Raw genomic sequence first — 10,004 nt, forward strand, 5'->3', positions numbered from 1 at the left:
AAATATAATCCATCACATAAACAGAACCAAAGACAAAAACCACATGATTATCTCAATAGATTCAGAAAAGGCCTTCATTAAATTTCAACATCCCTTCATGTTAAAAACTCAATAAACTAGGTATTGATAAAACATATCTCAAAATAATAAAAACTATTCATGAGAAATTCACAGCAAATATCATATTGAATGGGCAAAAGCTGGAAGCATTCCCTTTGAAAATCGGTACAAGACAGGGATGCCCTCTTTTACCACTCCAATTCAACATGCTATTAGAAGTTCTAGCCAGGGCAATCAGGCAAGAGAAAGAAATAAAGGGAAGAGAGGAAGTCATACTGTCTCTGTTTGCAGATGACATGATTTCATATTCAGTAAACCCCATCATCTCAGCCCCAAAGCTCCTTAAGCTGATAAGCAAATTCAGCAAAGTCTCAGGATACAAAATCAATGTGCAAAAATCACAAGCATTTTTTTACACCAACAATAGACAAGCAGAGAGCCAAATCATGAATGAACCTCATTCACGATTGCTACAAAGAGAATAAAATACCTAGGAATACAGCTAAGAAGGGATGTGAAGGACCTTTTCAAGGAGAACTACAAACCACTGCTCAAGGAAATAAGAGAGGACACAAACAAATGGGAAAACATTCCATTCTATGGATAAGAAGAATCAATATCATGAAAATGGGCATACTGCCCAAAGTAATTTATAGATTTAATGCTATTTCCATCAAACTACCATTGACATTGTTCACAGAATTAGAAAAAATTACTTTAAATTTCATATGGAATCAAAGAAGACCCTGTATAGCCAAGACAATCCTAAGCAAAAAGAGCAAAGCTGGAGGCAACACAATACCTGACTTCAAACTATACTATAAGACTACAGTAACCAAAACAGCATGGTATTGGTACTAAAGCAGACACATAGACCAGTGGAACAGAACAGAGACCTCAGCAATAACACCACACATCTACAACCATCTGATCTTCAACAAACCTGACAAAAACAAGTAATAGGGAAATGATCTCCTATTCAATAAATGGTGTTGGGAAAACTGGCTATTCATATGCAGAAAACTGAAACTGTACCCCTTCCTTACCTTATATGAAAATTAACTCAAGATAGATTAAAGACTTAAATGTAAAACCCGAAAGTATAAAAACCCTAGAAGAAAACTTAAAGTTTCTTCTATTTTTAGAAGAAAATTTAGGCAATACCATTCAGGACATAGGCATGGGCAAATACTTCATGATTAAAATGCCAAAAGCAATTGCAACAAAAACCAAAATTGACACATGGGATTTAATTAAACTAAAGAGCTTCTGCACAGCAAAAGTAACTATCATCAGAGTGAACAGGCAACAGTGAACAGAATGGGAGAAAATGTTTGCAATCTTCCCATCTGACAAAGGTCTAATATCCAGAATTTATGAGGAACTGAAACAAATTTCCAAGAAAAAAACAAACAACCTCATCAAAAAGTGGGCAAAGGATATGAACAGACACTTCTCAAAAGAAAACATCTATTTGGCCAACAAACATATGATAGAAACCTCAACATCACTGATCATCAGAGAAATGCAAATCAAAACGACAATGAGATACCACTTCACGCCAGTCAGAGTGGCAATTATTTTAAAAAAGTCAACAATAGATGCTGGCGAGGCTGTGGAGAAATAGGAACACTTTTATATTATTGATGGAAATGTAAATTAGTTCAACCATTGTGGAAGACAGTATGGCAATTCTTCAAGAATCTAGAATCAGAAATACTATTTGACCCAGCAATCCCATTACTAGGTATATACCCAAAGGAATATAAATCATTACACTACAAAGACACATGCACATGTATGTTTACTGCAGCACTATTTATAATAGCAAAAACATGGAACTAACCCAAATGCCCATGAATGATAGACTAGATAAAGAAAATGTGGTACATATACACCATGGAATACTATGCAGCCATAAAAAGGAATGAGATCACATCCTTTGCAGGGGCATGGATGAAGCTGGAAGCCATCATCCTTGGCAAACTAACACAGGAACAGAAAACCAAACACCACAAGTTCTCACTCATAAGAGGCAGTTGAATGATGGGAACACATGAACACAGAGAAGGGAACAACACACATCAGGGTTTGTTGTGGGGTGGGGACTGAGGGGAGGGAACTTAGAGGATGGGTCAATAGGTGCAGCAAACCATCATGGCACACGTATACCTATGTGACAAACTTGCACGTTCTACACATGTATACTGTTTGTGTTCTTTCTTTTTTTTTTTTTTTTTAGAAGAAATAAAGAAAAACAACAACAACAAAGAAACAGCATGAATTCAAATCTTATCTCTGCTGTTTTCAAGCTGTGGGACCTGAAGCAATTGCTTCAGCTCTCTGTGTCTTGGTTTCAAAATTTATTTAAAAATCATAGAATGGTAATTAGGACACAGAGGTTGTGGTTGAGAGATTGTATGATGACATGTTAAGAACACAGGCCGTGAAGACAGGCAATGAAGGAGTTCATGTATTGGCTAGTCTAATTCATAGCTGTGAATTTGAGCAGGTTACTTAATCTCTTTGGAATAAATAAGAATAAAAATTATATTTACCTTGTGGGTCATCATGAAAACTAAATGAAATAATATATCTCACATCCTTGACTAAGCACTGGGCTCCTGGGAAGAGCTCAATGAATGCTAGTTGTATGAAGCACTGAGTAAATGCTTACTAAATAAATGGCAAATACAGTAAGTGGGGGAAAAAAGAAATTTGGGCAAATTGTAGTCACACAATGTAATGTGACTGAAATGGCACACATGTCTCCTCCCAAGAATGCTCTCTGAACCCAGTGAATTTCCACTGTGAGGGGGAGAAGAAGGAGTGGCAGCCTAGATTAGGGTAATTGTTTTTCTTGGAAACTAAAGAATCAAAGTTTGCCTCAGGCACCTCTATTACCGCAACTTCAGTCCAATCCCCAAATCTCACTGATACAATGAATGAAACTTAAAAGCTGCAAAGAAGAGAAGCAATAATTGAGGAGAGGAGCCAAAAGCCTTTAGGCTTCAGTTTGATCCTCTCCTGCCATATCCCCGCCCTGTCTTTACCCCAAGCTTCTACAAGCTTCCTCTTTCTTTGGGGGAAAATAGTCTTTCTCCCTTCAGTTTGCTATAGCAACATTTTCTCTTTTCTTTTCTCTTCTCTTCTTTTCTTTTCTCTTCTCTTTTTCTGTTTCTTTTAAGTGCAGGGGAAACATAAGCATGCTAAGGTACTAAGAGGGAGACTCCATAGGCACAAGAGGGCAGGGCGCTGGGTCTTGGATTACAAATGCAAAGGATGCAGGTCTCTCTCAAGTCCCTTACCACATCAGTGCAACTGCCTGTTTTCCTGTATGTGGTTTCACCAGGCAGAGAGGAATCATAGGCCCAATATTAAGATCATAAGGCAGTCAGCTTTGTAAGTAAGCCAAGTCCTACCAATAACTTTAGAGTTAATCTGTTAGAAACTCAGTTTCAACATCAGTAAAATAGGATAAGATGCATAAAATACATGCTCAAGAAATCATGCCTTCTTCACATCCTTCCCCTTTTCATCTTCACTTTCTTTTACCTCTTCTCCTTTACGTTTCCTGCATCTTTCTTCTCCTTATTTTTCTTGTCATTTTTAATTCGCATTCTTTTGTTCCTCTTTCATTCTCTCTCTGTTGCTAAAAGTCAGGGGCCATGTTTTTTACTGATCTCTGTTTCCTCTAAGACCTGGTATGTAGGGGCTCAATGCATATTTATATAGTAAAGAAAAAAGAACTCTCAACCATCCTTTATTTGTATATTAAAAAGCACCATCATATCTTGTATTCTTACTAATGGGTACTAACTAGTATAATGCAAATACTTCTCAGTAAATAATTAAAGAAGCATTAAAAATCCTAGAACTTCAGTACCAGAAAACCCACTTAGTGTCTTTAGCTCTGACTTTACAGAAAAGACAACGAAGGCTAAGAGAGGAATAGGGATTGATCCACAGTCTTCTTGGGGGCAGTGACAGAGTGACCTATCTTGCTCCTCATCCATATATCTATTTCTATAGCACAGCACCACCCTCTATACAGGGGAGTCACTTGACTGATCCATTCATTCAATGAAAAAATAGGTAATAGAATTTACAATGTGTCAGGTATGCGTGGTACTAGACACTGAGGATACAAATGCATGTAAAAATAGACCAGATTTATAACCTCATAGAACAAACTTACAGCCTAATAGGGGAGACGGAACTAACACACACACATACCACTCTACTTCAATCCACCCTCATCAACATACATAAATAGATATTCAGTTTTAAATTATAATATGTAATTTGAAGGAAAACTGTAGTATGCTATGAGGGAGGGGGAAAAAGTGAACACTATTGAACTGGGGTATTGAGGAATGCATCCTTAAAGAAATGCCTTTCAAGAGGAAGTCTAAGGATTAAAGAATATACTTATGAGTAAATTCTGGTAGTTCTCCATCCCATTTCTTATGTGGTTGGCCCACCTACAATAGCCTCTCTTACCTCCTTACTTCATCAAAGACCTCCACATTCTTCAAGGCACAGGACAAGTGCCATTGATTCTGCAAGTCCTTATCTATCCTACCCCTGCTCTTTCTAAAAAAAGATTAAAGTTTCCCTATAAGAATAAATTTTAGTCATTTCCATTCATAGTCAGCAAACACTTTCTCAAAGACAGTTGACTCCATTTGTGATGACAAATCATCCAGTCTTCTCTATATTTAGGTGAGATCGATCTTTGTTTACCTGGCTAACAGTTTCTGAGATGTGTGGGATTGGTATGAGTTAAGGCCTGGTCTGAAAAGTTCCATAAACTACCTACTACCTCATTGCATCAGATGTATATGCCACTATTTATTACATATTAGAACAATAAAGTTTGCTAAAGCAATGTGAAATCTTAAGAGATTAAAAGTTACAGAATGGAAAGAAAAGAAGGATGAATTTAAAGATGGAAAAAATGAATTTGGATTCTACTTCCATTTCTTAATAAGGATCAATAATGATAGTAATAACAGCAACAAAAACAAGTACAAGCTCCAGGCTTTATGGAGCTCTTAATATCTTCCAGGCATTGTGCTATGAACTTTGTGTACATTACCAGGTTTATCTCTTACAGAAATCCTATTACGTAGAAATCATTAGTTTTACAGATGAGGAAACAGAGGCTTGAGGAAAGTACAAGTACAATTTTCCCAAGGTAATATACTACATTAGTAATGAATGCAAGGTTCAAGCTAGGTGGTTTAATTCCAGAGCCCACACTACATACTCATCTGCAAGTGCAGAGTAATCACAATAACTCATTTAGCCGGGTTACATTAATTTTTATATTCTAAAATAATGAGTAGAGATGGCATAATCGATGACTTCTAAAGTACCTCTCTTTTAAAGAGGGTATTATTTCACTGCCAGGGAAGATGAAGAAAGTTTTCTTGGAAGAAGTGTGTGAAGACCTGGAGTTAGAGAAATTCTCAATCTCCTTTATTCCTTTCACTGTATCTCAAACTCCCATCCTGAAATTATTTGATTGTTTATAGAAAATATTCCCAAAGGGGGCAGTTCCATACTCTGCCTTGCAGATTGCAAAGAGAGATAAATAACACATTCCTCATTCTCTTACTCGCAGGGGAAATTGGGGGCTGTGTTTACATCGCTTCCTTAGTATTTATCCTCCTGCTGGCTGTTCCATCCCCTCATTTCATGTTGTTATTTTACTTCCATTAGGGGAGTAGAAAAAATATTCGAAACCATTCTGATCCACCCCAATCCTCAGAGGGCATTGCTCGGTCAAAGTCAGCCTCCTCTCCCTTGTAATTTTCCCTACAAACATCTCATTCAAGAGGTATTTTCCTTTCTCTGAATACTGATGTCCCGATGATGATAAAAATAAATAAATATTTCACACACATACACAAACACACATCAAAACGAAACAGAAGAAAAAAGACAGAAAGAAAATATTGCTTGATTTTGCTTGAAAATCTTGCATGCTTGATTCATTTCATGTTTATATCCTTCTGGATTTCCTTCCTGGGCTCCTGGGAATTGTCTAGTTAGCAGTTAGGAAGGACTACTGGGTTACTACTGTTTTAAATGTGGCATGCCAGTCTTCTGTGACTTTTCCTCTTTGAGAGAGAGCTAGGCTTTATTAAGAAACCTTCTAAACATATGATTCTTCATTCTTTATCCACCAAGTCCATGGAGATGTTGATATAGTCCATTATGTCTGAGGGACTGAGAAGGTTGTTATTTTTCAGTATTTTTCCAGAAATGGAGGCTTTGCTACAAAAACAAACAAACAAACAAACAAAAAACAACAACAAAAAACAACAACAACAAAAAACACCTGTGGTTGGTCAAACGAATTTGGAACACCTGAGTCCTTATCGGGTTAAAGTTTCTTTACCCTGGCTTTTCAATGAAGGAAAAATATATACTGAATATCTAGTCATATGCCAAAGCATGTTCCCTATGTTTTTCCACTTAATCTTACAAAAAGAAAGACACTGACAATAATAACAGTGTCCTAATTTCATAAATGAAGAAACTGAGACTGAGTATAAATATAATTTAAACTGGAGATTCTTAGGAATCTTCGCAGCTCATTATAATAGATTTACTTCCCTATTGCTTCTCGGCCTTTTGGCTAAGATCAAGCGTAGAATCTGTTCTTATCAGATTTACTTCCCTATGAAAATCTTTAAGAGGCACTGTGGTACAACTCACATCACTAGATTTTAGAATATTAGACTTACGTCTCTTACCAACTGCATGACCTTGAGAAAAAAATATGAACCCCTCTGAATCTTACTTTCCTCCCCTCTGTAGAGGTGCAAAATTTGAATACAGAAATGGGAGACAGTACTTACTAATTCTGTGTCTTAGGTCGGCTTTCTCCAAAGTAGTGTCTGAGATGATAAATCATACACATGGTATTTATTAAGAACATGCCGTCAGGGAAGATCAATAAGGTAAAAGCTGGAGGGATGTGAGAAAACCAAGCAAGGACATGATTTTGGATGAACCCTCACTATCAGCCTGATGCTGAGGAAATTCTAGAGCATGTTGCTCCTCTGAGTATGTCCTAACTCAAGGCAAGGTTGTATAATAATCAAAGTGGGGGTATTTACCATTATCCCAAATATTTATAATTTTTTGTTATAAGAAGATTCAAAATTCCCTCCTCTAGCTATTTTGAGATATACAATATAACACTGTTAACCATAGTCACCCTACTGGGCAATAGAAGACTGGAACTTATTCCTCTTATCTAACCATAACTTTGTATTCATTAACTAATATCTCCCCATCTCACTCTCCTCTTCACTCTCCAGCCTCGGTGACCACAGGTCTACTTTCTATTTCTATAAGATCAATGTTTTAGATTCCACATGTGTGTGAGATCATGTGGTTTTTGTCTTTTTGTGCCTCATTTATTTCACCTACCATAATGTCCTCCAAGTTCACTCATGCTGCCATAAATGACAGGATTTCATTCCTTTCAACGTCTGAATAGTATTCCATTGTGTATGTACACACATTTTCTTTATACATTTTATAATTCATCTGTTGATGGATACATAGGCTGATTCTGTATCTTTATACATTTTATACATTCATCTGTTGATGGATACTTAGGTTGATTCCATATCTTGGATATTGCTACAATAAACATGGGAGTGCAGATATCTCTTCAACATAATTATTTCATTTCCTTTGGATGTGTAATATCCAGTTGTGCAATTGTTGGATCATATGGTAACTTAGTTTTTAATTTTGTGGAAACTTTTCATACTGTTTTCCATAATGATGCTACAAAATGTACACCCCCACCTACAGGGCATGAGTTTCTCTTTTTTAGCCAGGCATGGTGGTATGTGCCTGTAGTCTCAGCTACTCAGGAGGCTAATGCAGGAGGATCAGCCTTGCCTGGGCAACAGAGCAAGATTCTATCTCTAAAAGTAAAAATGGTAATAATTATTATATATATATATTTCTTAAAGTTGCCCTTTCTCTATATCCGCACCAGCATTTGTGGATTGTTTTGTTTTGTTTTGTTTTAATAACAGTCGTTCTTGAAATGGGATGAAGTGGTATCTCATTGTGGTTTTGGTTTGCATTTCCTTGATGATTCGTGATATTACACATGTTTTCACATACCTGTCAGCCATTTGTATGTTTTCTTTTGATAAATGTCTATTCAAGTATTTTGTCCATTTTTAGATTTGTTATTTATTTGTCTGCTATTGAGTTGTTTGAGTTTCTTATATATTCTGGATATTAGTCCTTTGTCAGATAGACAGTGGGCAAATTTTTCTACCATTATTTAAGTTATCTCTTCAGTCTGCTGATTGTTTCCTCTGCTGTGTAGAAGCTTTTTAGCTTGATGTAATTCCATTTGTCTATTTCTGCTTTTGTTTGCTTGTGCTTTCGAGTTCTTATTCAAAAAAATTTTTGCTGAAATCAATGTCATGAAATGTTTCCCCTCTGTTTTCTTCTGGTAGTTTTATCACTGTGAGTCTTCCATTTAAGTCTTTAACCCATTTTGAGTTGATTTTTGTATTTGGTGAGAGATAGGGGTCTAGTTTTCACTTTTCTGCATATGAAGAAAACTGGATATCCAGTTTTGCCAGCAGTATTTATTGAAGAGACTGTTCTTGACATCTTTGTTGAAAATTTGCTGTCAGTGCATAGATTTATTTCTGTGTTCTCTATTCCACTTCACTGTTCTGTTTTTAAGGCCAGTACCACACCATTTTGTTTACTATAGCTTTGTAGTATACTGAAAGTTAGGTAACGTGATGTTTCCAGCTTTGTTATTTTTGCTCAAAATTGTTTTGGTGAATTGTATATTTAAAACAAGCAAACTTTATGGCATATTAATTATATCTCAGTAAAATTTTTTCAAATTGCTAGTGAAATGTCTGGAATGTCTAATATAGGCAAATTAAAATCTTCTCTGGATGATCATGTCTTCGTCTCAGGTCTCACTGGGTTCTTCTAGATAAAACCTCACTGAAGATGAGCTCACAATTTTTAATTACAAAGCACACAACAAAATAATTCAACCTGAGTAACAGCAAAACTACCAAATAGAAGGGTTAAGTCCCCCAGTTTTTATTCTGGCTTTATCAGTTCCTTAACATCTCTGAACCAGTTTTGTCCCCTGTATTAGTGGGGACAATAATAGTATCTAACCTATAGGGTTTATTGTAAGGATTCAATGAATAACAGTGATGTAAGCATTAAAAATGGTGCTTGAAGCAGAGAAATGCATGCTGCACAAATACTAAGTATAATTAGCTGTAACAACAAAAAAGGAAAAATAAAAGCAGCTGAATTTAAAAACTGGAAACTGATATATAGACATATAAAAATAATTCACAGGTGAAACAACCACAGTCAATACACATGTCAATGGGTGTTTGACTTCACATGGGAACCAACACGTGTGCCTTATGTTTTACAAGATGTGCTGTTTTTATCCTATTAAATTGGCATAGATCAAACTATTTTTTGTATATTACCCAGAGGTTGGCATAAATGTATAAGAATGGGCTTTGCAATACACACTTGCAGATGATGTAAATTGAAACAAACCCTTCTAATGTGTATTTATTTAGGCGAGTTTATCAAAAATTATATTATGTTATGAAATCTTTCACTATGTATTTTAAGAGCCAAGGGCAAGTGAAATTAGCTTATTTTAATGCAAAATTATACAGAACACATAAATATATTTTCATAAAAAGGAGATAACACAGCATACCATAGACTGGGGTATGATCTCCAAGGCTCCAAGCTGCACACAGGAACAGGTTGCTGTGAACAATATGGTTGCTCAGAAAGGCGAGTTTGAGCTTATTCCACCTTTAATTGAAGCTGTAGATCTTTGAGCATTCTGGCTTAATGCAGAAGTGTAAATCTCAGCCCTCACCCTG

The 10,004-nt window shown here is 36.1% G+C and overlaps 1 pseudogene; it reads left to right on the forward strand.

Annotated features, from left to right (window-relative positions):
* Positions 1-6,689: 6,689 nt before the first annotated feature.
* Positions 6,690-6,832, forward strand: LOC115894120 (annotated as a pseudogene).
* Positions 6,833-10,004: the final 3,172 nt, after the last annotated feature.

Source organism: Rhinopithecus roxellana, chromosome 16, assembly GCF_007565055.1.
Source record: "Rhinopithecus roxellana isolate Shanxi Qingling chromosome 16, ASM756505v1, whole genome shotgun sequence".
NCBI lineage: Eukaryota > Metazoa > Chordata > Mammalia > Primates > Cercopithecidae > Rhinopithecus > Rhinopithecus roxellana.